We start from the raw sequence: 13,695 nt of genomic DNA, 5'->3' as shown, positions 1-13,695 counted from the left end.
TAGATAGCAGGATGGGCATTTGGCTCAGCAGTTAACACACCACTTACCCACAGCCCATTTTGAAGTGCCCGAGTTGTTGGAGTCCCAACTCCACTTCCCATTCTTGTTCTCTGCCATTGCGAACTCTAGGAAGCAAGCGATGGCTCACGAACCCCAGGGCTAGCGCTGTGGCATGGTGGGTAAAGCTGCCATCTGCAACTCTGCCATCCCATATGGGCACCAGTTCGAGTCCCAGCTGCTCCACTTCTGACCAGGCTCCCTGTTAATGCACCTGGATAAGCAGCAGAAGATAGACCAAGTGCTTGGGTCCCTGGTCCCACATGGGAGACCCTAAAGAAGCTCTTGACTTGTGGCTTTGGTCTGAATCAGTCCTGGCCATTGCAACCATCTGGGGAGTGAAACAGCAGATGGAAGGTCTTTCTCCATCTCTCCTTCTCTCTCTACAACTCTGACTTTCAAAATAAATGAATCTTATTTTAAAATCAAATAAATAATTTTTACAACTGTAAACACTTTGCAAGCCTGTCTGCAGGCTAGGTTTGCTCCATAGACTGCTGCTCGGTGGCCCCTGCCTCCACATCATGAATGCAGTATACAGTAATGCATCAGTATCCAGGTGACGTTCACAGCAGCCGGCTCACGCTGCTGGCACAACAGAGGGCACACACAGTGCAGACCCCAGATCCTGTGCCAGCAAGCAGCTGCCAGGCCAGGCATCCCCCACACTGAACTTTGAACACAGACCTACAGCTATCTCTATTCAACTGTATCTTGTCATGCATCAAAACCTTCACTCTGGGCTGGCTCTGCCCGTGTTCCAAATTCTCCTGAGTCTGCACTCGCTCCAGCTTTGTGACTCCCTTGGCTCTGATGAGCTCATGTCGGCCAGGGCTGTATCAGGCTTCTGTCCTGCTGGGGGCCTGGGGCTGTGCAGCCGCACTTCAACCTTGCTTCCAGTCTGCCCATCTCATAGTCACCCACCCTCCTCCTGGAGCCACGTGGAATGCATACAGACATTATATACAGGCCTAATCCACCAGTCTGGTGCTCATAATAACACCTTGGTACTTGGTGGCTTCTAAAGCATTTTCTCCTAACTTTCTGGCTTGAGTTTTCTCACTCGCAACAACCCTTAAACAACTGCTTTGTTGCAAGCACTCTGCAGTTCTAGCCGCTCAGGACTGAAGAATGAGGAGCAAGGACATGGCAGGTGAGCGGGCAAAAAAAGCTTATTAAGTGAAAAGAGAGAGCAAAAGGCAGAGAAAGCCCCCAGCAGCAACCCAAGAGGGTCCCAGAAGAGATGGCCCTGGGGAAGCAGCCTAGGGGGTTGTATGTAGCCTCTGGGTCGGGAGGACACTTGTAGAGGGCTTTGCAAGCATGTCAGTGAGCCACTCGCTGCTGGGGAGCCAGTGTCCGAGCTGGACGGGTCCAGTGTAGCCGCATCCTGTTTGGCTTTCAGTCTGTCTGTCTTGTTTTCCAGTAGTCAGGAGTTCCTTCCGTGCATTTCGCTGGTGTTTTCCCCTGTGCATCAGACTGGAGTCCCTGGAGCCCTCTGTCCCCGGCTTCCTACCTCAGACCTCAGCTAGCTGTCTCCTGTCCCTGTCACTGCCGACATCACTTTAAGACTTGGACTCCAGGGGCAGGTGTTTAGCCTGGTGGTTGAGATGTCCTTATCTGATACAGAAGTACTGAGGCTCACTCCTGCCTCTTTTTCTCCAGCTTCCTGCTGCTGCGGACCCTGGGAGGCAGCAGGGATGGTGCAAGTGACTGCCACTCTGTGGGAGACCTGGGTTGAACTCCCAGCTTGGCCCGGTCAGTTGGGCAGGGAACCAGCAGATGCAATCTCCCTTGACCCCAGCCTCCCACCCTGGCCCTCCTCTCAAGTTAATAAAAATGTTTAACTCCTGATGTAGTTAAAATCTTTTTTAAAAAATGGACTATAAGCCTGCCATTAGTTATCTTGTTCATGACCCCACGGGTCATGTCCTAGCTGGAGACTTCTAGATTCAGCGAGGAAAAAGCGACTACTTTAGCTTCCTTCCTTCTGGCACCAGTATCTTACCAGATGCAATGGTCCCAGAAGCCACCACCATTCCAACAGTGACAGTGCTGCGAACTGAAACACTGTCTGACCGTGAGCGTCGTCAGAACGTGGAAATGCAGCCCCAACCCTGGAAGCTTGGAAGAGCGGCTGGGGCGGTGGGAGGGCCCCTAGTGGACAGGACGGACTGGTCTTCCACGCACTCGCCCTGGTCCTCCACGTGAAGAGACCCGGCCCCGCGCTCGGCTCTCGGGGTCTACATCGCAGTCTGAGCCGCTCTCTGCGCTGTGCCTTTCGGGAATGCCCATGTTTTCACTTCTGTGTCCCCCGCCCGGCCCCACTCCCACCCAGCTAACCCCGCTCCTGGCTCTGCCAGCGCCTCCTGCGTGTGCGGGGCAGGGCGCCCCGAGCCCGCCCCGGTGAGGCCAGGCTTCCCGCGCAGGGGCGTGCGGTGTCCACCTGCACCGCCCGGGCCAGCACGCTCTGTGCGGCCGGCCAGCGAGCTCCACCGCCGGGGACAGCGGCACTCAGTGGGGAGCGCAAACCGCCCTGGCGCTGTCCCCAAACTGCGATTCCCACGAAGAGCGCCGGGCCAGTGGCTCGGGCTCGCTCCGCAGGGCGAAGTGTCTGCACCAGCCAGGGGCTCCCGCCGCACCCTGGTGCCAAGGCCGGGGTCTGGATACAGTTAAGGGACACGCCAGGGAAGAGAACTTGGAGGGAGTCCCCTCCCCCCGCCGGGAGCGTGTGCAAGTTTGAGCTGGAGGATGCTGGGCGGTGGCAACAAGTTAACTCGCTAAAGGAGAAATACCCCACTTCGGTCGGCTTCCCTCCTGTGGCTGAGGGAGTGTGCACCACATCAGTCAGAGATCGGAGCCGAAGAGACTAAAGGAAGGCTGACGCCTTTCTTCCGTCTCAGAGACAAAAGGGGAGCCGCGGGCATCCAAAACGATCGTGCTCCAGGTGAGGCTCGAACTCACAACCTCGGCATCGCTCTGCATGTACTGCTGTATAAGTACCGCGCGCTAACCGATTGCGCCACTGGAGCTCCGCTTAGCCGCCCGCGCGCTGGCTCTATCAGGGTTCACTCAGCCCGGGGCGGGGCCTCTGCTGAGCATGCGCGTCCGCGACTCGGCGGACGCGAGGTTTCGGCAACTTCCGGCTCGGCGTCGGGCTGTGCCCCGCAGCTCACCCAATGGGTGTCGGCCGTGGCGCAGAGAGAAAGGTCACCCGGACCGCGACGGCCGGGCCCTGAGGCCTTCCGGAGCGAGCGGCTCGCCCCGCCGCCGGGTCCTTTGAGGGGCGGGCAGCGCCGGGCCTAAGGAGCCGGCAGGAGGGCCTAAGGAGCGCCGACGCGAGCCGGGGGTGAGGCTGAGTCGGGAGGCCGGGGCTCCGGGGCTGCCGGCCGCCGGGAGGCCCGACCCGGATCCTGCGGGAGCTGAGAAACCCTTGCACGAGCGCGTCCTGTGGCTCGCGGCTGGGTCCGCCGGGGCCAGGCGGTGGCCTCCGAGCCGCGTCGCCGCGCCGGGCCCTCGGTGGCCCGCGGTCCGCCCGGAGCCGGTGCCGGGATGCTCGGCACCGGACCGCGCCGCCGGCCCTGCGAGGGCGCCGTGTGGTCAGTGGGTCACAAAGTGTTTACTTTTAAAACCAGTAGACCCCCAAATACCTGAACATCCGTTTCTTTAAAAAAAAAAATTCAATACATTGTGTGCCCAGGGCCGAGTGATGACTGTCCTGGGCGTCTTTCCTCCATAAATAAGTAAATTAATAAGCAAATAACCTTTTTAAGAAGGTGTACCCCCTACAGTCCAGGTTAGATTTATGGTTATAATCATTATTGCTATATTCAGTTTTTTTATTATCGTTTCTAAAGATACTAACACTGGCCCCTCCCTGGCAGCTCCGCCAGCTACCTGCACCCTGGGAGGGCAGCAGGCGCCACCTGCACAAAGCCGCCATCACACCCCTGCTGTCCTCCGGGCTGGCCGCTCTCATGGCTGTGCTGACCGCCTGGTTGGGCGACCCCTGCTCTCCCGGGAGAGCTAGACGGGCGAACACCAGAATGGTGGTGGCAGTGCTGGGGAGGAGCCCGCGGGAGCAGGCCGTGGGGGCTGCAGGAAGGTCATTTGTGTAGTTGCCTGGCCAGTGACTGGGCCACGGAGCAGGTTGCACATGTCAAGCAGGAGGATGGTCCCGGGCTGATGAGGCCTTGAAATCAGAGCAAAAGGAGTTAGCGTGATCCTGTTGACAACGAGGAGGCAGCGCCAGACTCTGTCACCCAGGGGCCACCTGGAGATGTTCATAGGAAGCTCACCAGCATGGGCAAGCTGGATTATCCGGCTGGAGAAAGGAGCCAGGTGGCAAACTGGGAGAGACACACAAGGAGAGCTCAGGGGCTCTGAAAAGGGATCATGAATAACTGTGACCCATCAGGCATGGGCTCAAGTCGTGTAACTCAAAGGCCTGAGTGGTTTTTAAGGTTTTTATTTATTTAAAAGGCAGAGAAAGGGAGAGAGAGAGATCTTCCATCTGCTGGTTCACTCTGTAGGGCCGCAGCAGCCAGGCTGGGCCACACGGAAGCCAGGAGCTTCTTCCAGGTCTCCCACGTGGGTCCCACGTGGGTGGCAGGGGCCCAGGCATTCGGGCCATCTTTGGCTGCTTTCCCAGGTGCATTAGCAGGGAGCTGGATTACAAGTGGAGCAGCCAGGACTCGAAGAGGCACCCATATGGGATGCCGGCATCACAGGCAGTGGGCTTTATTCACTACGCCACAGCACCGGCTCTGAGAGAGTGATTTTGACAAAAATTCTTCCCACAAGTTGGAAGAGCTGAAAAGATGAATGTGTGGTTAGCTGGGAATTTATTTTTCCTAAATTGAAAGGAGTTAATTTCCTGGTAAACAAGAGAGTTGTGGCCATGTACACAGAGTCTTCTGAAATCCAGCAGCCTCTGCAGAGTCCGCCCTTCCTCCCTGTGGAGCCTCCCAGGCTGAACCCACCTGGTGAACCATGGCCCCTGGAGGTCCACCTTCCCTTCTCACAACCCCCAGTTCACGCTCCTTCATTGTGTCAGCAGAGTGACCAGGTCCACCTGTGCACAAGGGACAGGCAGTAGTTCCCTGGAGGGAAGCTGAGTGGTTTGGCCCCTAAGGAAATCAGGGCTGTACCAGAGGAACCTGGAGAGTTCTTTTCTTTTAAGATTTATTTATTTGAAAGTCAGAGTTACACACAGAGAGAAGGAGAGGAAGAGAGGTCTTCCATCTGCTGGGTCACTCCCAGTTGGCTGCAATGGCTGGAGCTGCGCGGATCCGGAGCCAGGAGCCAGGAGCTGCTTCTGGGTCTCCCATGCAGGTGCAGGGGCTCAAGGACTTTGGCCATCCTCTACTGCTTTCCCAGATCGGAAGTGGGGCAGCCGGGACTTGAACCGGCGCCCATATGGGATGCCGGCAATGCAGGCGGTGGGGGCTTCACCCACCATGCCACAGCACAGGCCCCAATCCTGAACCTTCTAAGCAGAGCTCAGAACCGCTGCCACTGGAGACGTTTCCCAGCAAAAAGGAGTCTCCGGAGACCTGCACATCTTTCACCGGCCCCAGACTGTGTCTGAAGAGCAGTGAGCGAGGAGTCTTAGCTGTGGTCCTCACTGCTCCTCTGAAAGTCCTCAGGGACCTTCCATGCCGCTCTCGCTTTCTCATCCACACCCATAAACTCAGGGGTTGACCCGTTGAGAGCTTTCCGACCTGTTTGGACCGGAGAACCCCTTTCACCACAAAACTTTCTGACACCTGGAAATTATTCTAATCATTTAGTAATTTGTGTAAGATATGTCAAAAGTGATTTTTTAAAATAAAACTTATTTTAGATTCGTGTATAATTTTAAAATGGTAATACCTACAATACAAAAAGACAAGTCTCAACCTCTGTTTGCCAAGTAAAGCAACATGTTTGATTTCTTTTAATTATGTAAGGGGAAAGCATGCTTTGTGAGCAAATAACTTTTAAAAATAACATTTTGTATTGGGACAAATGTACTGTATATTAAAATGGATGGAATTGAATGACTCATTGTAATGTCAGAAATAGGCAGAAATTGCTCTCCTAAATGAATGTTTGGAAGTTATCCCTTTTGCACTTTTAAAAAAGAACTGGTTTATTTTTATTACTTTCATGTTTTTGTGTCTAAATGATGAGATAAAACAGAAGGATTCAGACTGCAGTATGCAAATATTCTGCAAGTAACATGAGGTGGGTGTGGCTGGTCTTTGTCCCTAGTGACAAAAGGCCAGATCAGGTATGACGGTGACAGTCACGCTGAGCCCGAGGCAATGTGTGTGCCTAGTGAATGAAGATCTGGATTCCCATCTGTAGAGTGATCCCTTGATCCTCAATTTATTTCCACAAGCTTTTTGTATTTGATATTTTTAGCCAGCGTTTCATGATGGCTATATATTAAGCAGAACATGACTAAACAGGAATGCTACTGTGGAGGAGTCAAAACCCATGTGAGGAGCTGCCATAGCAACACACGTGGCCCTGGGGACTGCGTGTGTTCTGGTCAGCTTGCGTCCAGGGCCTCTCAGGGCAATTCCGTTTTCATTAGGAGGGGAGGAACCTAATAATTATTCAATTCTCTAGCTAGAAGTGTAAAAAATGCCCATGCCACCTGTAGCAGTGGGAACCATCTTGAACACCTGGGATTCCCTGTGTTCGGCAGTGTCCGAGGTCCCCTTCCTGTCCTCACCAGCGCCACGTGGGCAGATGACCTTTCTTCTTCCCCAAGGCCCCGGCTCTAGGGGAGCGTGACGCAGAGTTGAGCTGATTGCACACACGCTGAAACAGGAAGACAGTTCAAGGGAGCATCGATCCCTTTCCTCTGGAGTGCAGGCAGAATGAGGAGGTGAGAGCCGGAGGAGAAGAAACGAGAAGGGTTGGTAACAACCAGCCTGGAGGAGAGAGGGAGGGAGTGGACCCTGTCCAGTCCAATTTTGTCTTTGAGACGATTTTTCAGAATCTACCAAAGTTTTAAATGCATATATCCTCCTACCCAGCAGTTTCAATAGGATCCTCTCCTGTAGAAACACACATATTTCTTTTCTGTAATCTAAGAAGCCCTCGGTTGTTAAACATACCATATTTTATGTACCCTTAAGGAAAAATAGACTACCATTCTCACTGTGACACGGTACTGTCACATCACTTTGAATTTTTATTTTGCACTTATTAAAATAGCTCTTTTAGACAGATGTACCTTTTTAATCTACCCCTCTTGGGAGCTGCTGCTTTCGGCTCAGCTTCTCAGCCTCGGTTTCCTCCATGGAGCTGCAGTGAAACCTGGAGGGGGGAAGCAGCTCAGAACCATGCTCACCCCGTGCACAACTCTGCTCCCTGCACTCTTGGCCCCTGAGCAGGGCAGCTTCTGTGCCTTCACAATGACTGTGTGTGTCTGTGTGTGTGTGTACAGACTGTCCAACATCAGGAGGGTCAATAGCTAGCGTAACCCCATAATGTATCCAAACAGGACATGTGTGAGAGTGAAGGGGGCACTGCTGCTGCCAATACTGGAGCAGCAAGTGTGGACGATCTGGAACACGTGGTCCTCCTGGTCATGGCTCCCTTTTGCACCACTATAAATACCTGAAATGTTATTTGGGAAAAATCCCTGCTATATGAATTAATTAATTTATTTATTTGAAAGGCAGAGCCTCTACCCCCTTACCTGTCAGTCTAGGACACCCACTTTCCCATGACGCACCTGCATCTCATCTGGGACCAGGAAGGGGAGCCGTCGCGGTGGCCACAGGAAATTAAACTCGTGGAGGCACCATGACACTCCCATAAAACCTCCCAAGCACTAAACCCCACCCAAATCCTATCCCGTTTGTATAATCAATTAGGGAACCTTTTACCCCATAAAAGGGACTGCCACATGGTGGGTGGCCCTTTGTCCTTTTGGCTTCTTGCCCTTGCTGTTGGTCCTTTCCTGACCTCCTCCCAGGATCTCCCCTTGTGGGCAACTCTCTGGCCCACTCATTGTGGGTATCTCCACGTGGGGCTGCCCACACTCTGGTGTGAATGGATAGCCCCTCTCTCACTTTAAATACGTGGTGCTCACATGTGCGCACTGATGTATGCCTCGGCCTTCGATTCTTATCTCTGCTGGGGCAAGAGCTTGAAATGTGAGAATTGAGGTACATCTCCCCGTGACACTGACAGAGGTAGCTGTGGGGCTCCAGGGTTTCACTAATACTCAGGGTGTTCTTTAGGCTCAAATTTAGGAGTGAGTAGGAAAACTCACTCTGTGGGGCTGAAGAAAGGGAACTGGAGTAAAGCAACCTATGTTCATGTCTCTGCTGAATAGGTCAACAATTTCAATAATTTTCCACTGGGCTGGCATTGTGGTAGAGCAGGTTAAGCTGCTGTCTGCTACAACAGCATCCCATACAGACGCCGGTTCGAGTCCCTGCTGTTCCACTTCTGATCCAGCTCCCTGCTAATGGCCTGGGAAAAGTGGCCGAGGATGACTCAAGTGCTAGGGCCCCTGCACCCACGTGGGAGTCTGGGAAGAAGCTCCTGGCTCCTGGCCTGGGCCTGGCCCAGCCCTGGCCCGTTGGGACCATCTGAGGCATGAACCAGTGGATGGAAGACCTCTGTCTTTCTGTAACTCTGCCTTTCAAATAAATAAATAAATTTTTAAAATAATAATTTTCCATTATACAGACAGACCACAATCAGTTTGGACATTGTCCTATTGATGGACATCTTGGGCTATTTTCTGCTTGAGGCTATTATTCTTACACAAATCGTTTTGTTCTCATTTCTCTTGGGAAAGTACAAGAATAAACTTCCAGAGTCATAGGGTCTGTTTATGTATAGTTTTGTGGGTTTATTTTTTTTTAGCATTTTTGTTATTGTGATAAATTACAAACAACTTAAAATCTCCCATGCTAACCATTTAAAGAGTATTCAATTCAGTGACATGTTAGTACACTCACAATGTAGCACAGCCCTCTCCACTACCTTTTTCATTTTGTTTTGGTGCTGAAACCTGAGATTAAATCATTTTTGTATTGTGATAAAATAGACATAGCAAAAACTTTAGCATCTTAACCATTTTTAAATGCGTGATTTAGTGGCATTAAGTACATTTGATTGCTGTACAGCCCTCACCATGGCCTTAGTCTGTTTTGGGTTGCTCAGGACACAATCCCACAAACTGGATAAATTTTAAAGGAAAGAGGTTTGTTCCAGTCCTTAGTTCTGGAGGTCTGTGGCCGAGGGGCTGCATCTGGAGCTGGCCTTGCTGGCCGGGTCCTAGAGCATGAAGCAGCAAGAATCTGGGAGCACACAGGTGCACCCATCTCCTGTGGCCTTTCCCTCTTCTTTCAAAGCCTCAGTCTTCAGCCGTGGGGCCTCTACCCTAGTGGGATTGAGTGTCCAGCCCTCCCAATACTCACAGTGGAGATTCAACGCCAACGTGAATTTTGGAAAGGACAAACTACATTTAAACCACAGCATTCCACCCCTGGTTTCCCAGAACTTGTGTCCCTGTCCCACACAATGCACAAGTATTCTATCCAAATATTCCCCAAATCGTAACTCAGCCCTACATAAAGTCTGAAGTCCAAAGTCGCTTCTGAGACTCGGGTCAAACTCCTTTCAGCTGTAAAGTCCAGATGATGAAAGCAAACTGCTACTCCCAATATGCGGTGGCGCGGCAGGCACAGGGTGTAGTTCCCACTGCCACAGGGAGGGGTAGGCAAATACAAAAAGAGGAAGAGGCTCAAAGCCAGACCAAAACCCAGCAGGGCAGACAGGAAGTGTTGAAGACCTACATCTTGTACACTGCACCCACAGAGGGAGGGGTGGGGAGCAGGCTGGAATAGCCAGGCCCCTGCAGCCTGGCTGGTTGCAGGCTACATTGTTACCCTCTGGGTTGGCTCTGCACTTTGCTTTCTGCAGCAGGTGCTGCCCATTGCTGGTACCTAGGGTCCCCTCTGCAGCGCCAGTGGCACGGCTCCCCTTGGAGTCACCCAACTGGGGACTCTTTGCCGGGGCTCCCAACCCTTCAGCAAACGTCTGCCTGGCCTCCCAGGCTTGCCTTGGAAATCTCAGTGGATGCTGCCATGACTCCTTAACTCTTATGTTCTGTGCACTTGCAAAACATGCTCCACGTGAAAGCCACTAAGGCCCGACCCCAGCATGAACCACACCGCGGCCTACCTGAACCAGGCTGCAGCCACGGAGCTGACCCCCAGGCGGCCTTGGGCAGTGGGCCCGAGCCCATGGTGACTGCACTGCTCTGGAAGACCTCTGGGCCTGGAAGGGAGGAGGCAGCCCTCCCGGCCTCTTTCTCATCAACCTGATGCAGAGCCAGTGGCTCCCTTTTGTCTTCCGATCTCTTCAGCAGCCTTTCCTTCACTCCTTGCCTGGCCGGACCGTACATTTTCCAAATCTCCCCTTTGGAAAGAGGCTCTCAGATCCTGCTGAAAGCAGCCCCAGGCACCCACAGGCACCCACGCCGCCTCTTCTACTTTTTGTTTAGAAATTTCTCCTGCCAGGTTTTCATCATTCTTAAACTGGACATTCCATAAGCTCTGGGGCGTGGACACCATTGAGCCAGATTCTTTGTGTATGAGCAAGGCCTTTCCTCCATTTCCAATGGAACTTCACACCCACCTGGGGCTCCCCCGGTCTCCTCACCAGGCTTACCCGTGGCACTCCTCGTGCAGCATTCTAGATTTTCCTTAAAGCCCCTCCAAAGTCTCCTGACCTCTAACCTGTTTCAGAGCCGTTCCACGTTTCCAGGCATTCCCCGTGCAGCAGCAGTCTTCTTTAGGCGTCTACTTTCTGTTGCTCTGACAAAATTCCCGAGGCTGGCGCTTATAACGAAGCGAGGCTTGTCCAGCTAGTAGTTTTGGTGGCTTAAAGTCCAAGCAGCATGGCCCAGCTCTAGCAAGGGCGCCCCTACCTGTACTGCTCATGGCAGACGGCCTCACGGTGGGAAGGTGAGCAAGGGGAAGAGACAGCCTCCCAAGACTGGAAGCCAAAGAGGGAGAAAGGGTTTTGATAACTTGCTCCCCTAAGAACTAACTCCAGACCCCATTAGAACCACCCTAGCCCTTCTGAGGGCAGCACCCTCAGTGACCCGACCAGCGCCCACTGGTGTCTGCCTCATACAGGTTACACACCCTCGCCCTGGGGACCACACTTCCAGCACAAATCCCTTGGGAGACCCATTCAAACTCCATAGCCAAACCCTAGCAACCACTGCTACGGAAACCCCTCGAAAGGACTGATTTTCTAGAACCACAAACCAAATCTGCTCACCCAGTGCACAGCATGCCGATCACTGACCCAAGGCGGTAGAAAAAAGTAGGAATATGTTGCCAAGCGCAGAGTGGGGAGCCGGACATCACAGACTCGCTCAGGGGTTACAGGCAGTGCAGCCTGCAGTTGGATCAGGTATGGGAGTGCGTGATGGGCTCAGGTGGGGGCCTCTGGTTGGTCCACAGTGTGCATGGGGGAGGGGGTCAGTGTGCTCCTTTGGAATGGCAAAGGTCTGTCTGGTCTAGGGGTGAACTGGGCACTGCTTTGTTTGGACAGCGCCGTGAGTGTCTGCAAAGCTCTCAGCATAGAGGTGAGCCAGGGCTCTTACCCGTGTCTCAATCACTTACCTTAATGAGTCAGTCTTTACAGAGGAACTGTGGGCTAAGCGAGCCGCGCTGGGGCCTGACAGCAAACAGCGAAGGCACTGGGGTAGGGGCTTGGCTGCAGCACCATCCATCTCCACGACCTTTTCATCCTCCCAAGCTGAAACTCTGCACCTATGAAATGACAGCTTCCCAATCCTTTTTCCCCAACCTTCTGTCCCTACAGATCTGACTATTCTAGGTATTCATGCAAGATTTCAGTCCTGTCTAAAGCAGAAAAATGTTCCACTATATGGCTACAGCACATCGTATCTATACACTAATCCGTCAGTAGACATTCGAGTTGTTTCCATCTGTGGGCCAGAGTGACTAATACTACTATAAACGCTGGTGTACAGATATCTGTGGGGGTCTCTGGAAGTGCAAGTGCTGGAAGGCACCACTAATTTGGTGTTTAATTTTGTGACGAGTCACAGTCACGTTTTCCACAGCCGCTGCTCCACTTTATGATGCCCAGGAGTCCCAGCCCTTCCACGTCTTCACTCGCACTTCATCATTTCTGGTTTTTTTGTTGTTGTTGTTGCTACTGCTTCTAATAATAGCCATCCTCTCAAAATTGGGCTGTTTTTAAGATTTATTTTATTTATTTGAAAAACAGAGTTACGGGTGAGGGGGAGACGTCTTCCATCGGCTCCCCAAATGGCCGCAACAGCCAGGTCTAAACCAGGCTGAAGCCAGGAGCCAGGAGCTTCTTCCGATTCCAGCTTCCTGCTGGAACACTCTTGAGGCAGCAGCTGAGGGCTCAAGTACTTGGGTCCTCGCCACTCACGTGGGACACTCGAAATGACCTCTGGATTCCTGACTGAAGCCTGGCCCAGCCCTGACTACTGCAGGCCTTTGGGGAGTGAACCAGTAGATGGGAAAACTCTCTCCCTCTCTTTCAGATAAAATGAAAATAAATAAATAGAATTTTTTTGAAATATAGCACAAGCATCGCGGCTAAGGAATTCCAAAACGAAGCAGAAGCGTGCCCCGACTCTCTCGCTGTTACCTTGTCTGTGGGCGGATATAACTGTAGATTAGCAATGTGCATTATTAGAAATTTACAAGTTTCAGTACACACATTTATTTAAAGAATAACCACTAGACACACAGGAAGAGAATGTAGAACGGCAACGGATCAAAGAAAACCTAATCAAAAGCCAAGTACAATGGACATTGTTAGCTGTCTCCCAAGCAAGGTTTCCCACCTCAAAGTCTCGAGAGTTTTGTTGGAGTATCCCACCCTCCTCGCATCGCCACAGTCTTGGGGGGTGGGGGTGGTGAACTGAGTTCACCTCTAGCTTCAAGTATAAGCTGAAATTGGACTAAGCCGATATAATATCCCATTCCTTTGCTCCAATAATTGGTGTGGGCACATGAGCCTCCTATGGCCAGTGGGCACACCTGGGTCTCACCTGCGGGCCAGCTTGTCCCCTAGGTACATTTGGCAATGTTGGTTGTCCCAAACTAAAGACAGCTCTGCTGCTTGTAGGAAGCCAGCGTTGCTACAATGTGCAAGGCATAGGACAGTCCCCCACAGCAAGGAATCGCCCTTGCCAAGTCCACAGTGCTGAGGTTGAGATAACCTGGTAAAAGGGAACCTTCTAGAAGATGGAAGAGATAAAGAAACAGTTTCTTTCCTGGAGCCCCCAGAATAATGCCACTCTCACAATACCTTGATTCCAGTCTTCAAGGCCTATTTAAACTTCTGACCTCTAGCACTTTAAGATAATAAACCACTAAGTTTGTGGTAATTTATTATAGCAGCAATAGGAAACTAACACAGCATGGTATTTGGAAAACCCAAAATGAGATGTCAGGAGTGAATACTGTTAAATACAATGTGTGAGAAGCCATGGATTTGGACTGGCCACCTACAATGGGCCCTGGGCCCTACATACCAAACCAACGTAGAGTTCAAGTGCAGAGCCAGAGTTGGTTGCAGGAGGCCGTGCAACCTGTTAAC

The 13,695-nt window shown here is 52.2% G+C and overlaps 1 non-coding gene across 1 annotated transcript; it reads right to left on the bottom strand.

Moving 5' to 3' along the window:
• Nucleotides 1-2,993: 2,993 nt before the first annotated feature.
• On the bottom strand, nt 2,994-3,086 carry TRNAI-UAU (transfer RNA isoleucine (anticodon UAU)). Its single transcript is given in 2 exon segments — nt 2,994-3,029; nt 3,049-3,086. It is a non-coding gene; the product is annotated as a tRNA-Ile (tRNA).
• Between the last annotated feature and the right edge of the window lie 10,609 nt (nt 3,087-13,695).

Source organism: Lepus europaeus, chromosome 13 (genome assembly GCF_033115175.1).
Source record: "Lepus europaeus isolate LE1 chromosome 13, mLepTim1.pri, whole genome shotgun sequence".
Taxonomy (NCBI): Eukaryota; Metazoa; Chordata; class Mammalia; order Lagomorpha; family Leporidae; genus Lepus; species Lepus europaeus.
The sequence above is the reverse complement of the archived record's forward strand: the minus strand, read 5'-3'. Positions and strand labels throughout refer to the sequence as shown.